This window comes from Dreissena polymorpha, chromosome 2 (assembly GCF_020536995.1).
Source record: "Dreissena polymorpha isolate Duluth1 chromosome 2, UMN_Dpol_1.0, whole genome shotgun sequence".
Lineage (NCBI taxonomy): Eukaryota > Metazoa > Mollusca > Bivalvia > Myida > Dreissenidae > Dreissena > Dreissena polymorpha.
In genome coordinates, this window is record NC_068356.1 from 139,953,490 (window position 1) to 139,954,230 (window position 741).

Genomic DNA, 741 nt, shown 5'->3' on the forward strand with positions numbered 1-741 from the left:
TTACGAGAAACATAAACATATATGAAATAGTACAGTATGCATGAATAAAGGGAATGAACGTCTGCATGAATGAACGAATAAAGGAATTTATATTGATACCTTAAAATCATATTACATCTCCCGTTAAAATAAGTCTTGTGTGTGTATGTTTTTTTTAATTCAGTGGTTTGTGTATTCAATTTATTTTTTTTTTGCAAAAGTAAGAAGATAGCTTGTTGATGAAATATAGGTATTGCCGTTTTGAGGGTAATGCAAAAACAACGAATGCAGAATCTCTTACGATAATCAAGTTATCTGTGATCGCAATTCAAAACCAATGCTCACTCTAAGAACTTATACAATAAACTTTTTTTAATTGTTGAATTCAAGTTAATACGATTAAAAGTTTCTAGCATGGTAGAAAATTTAATGTAAACAAGAGTAACCTTTCGCGCTATATATATTTTTTAAGCAATTACATCTTGGTAGCTGTAAAATTGCTGGTTTTGGTTTTGTGTTGTTGCAAAATGCAATGTCTGGACATGATTTAACCCATTTATGCCGAGCGGACTCTCCCATTCCTCTAAATTGGATCAATTCATTTTCAAAATTAGGGATATCTAGTATATTTATTTCTATATTTAGAATATTTCTTACATAAATTCCTTTAAGTTAACAGCGCAGACCCTGATGAGACGCCGCATCATGCGGCGTCTCATCTGGGTCTACGTTGTTTGTCAATGCCTTTTTTCTAGACGCTAG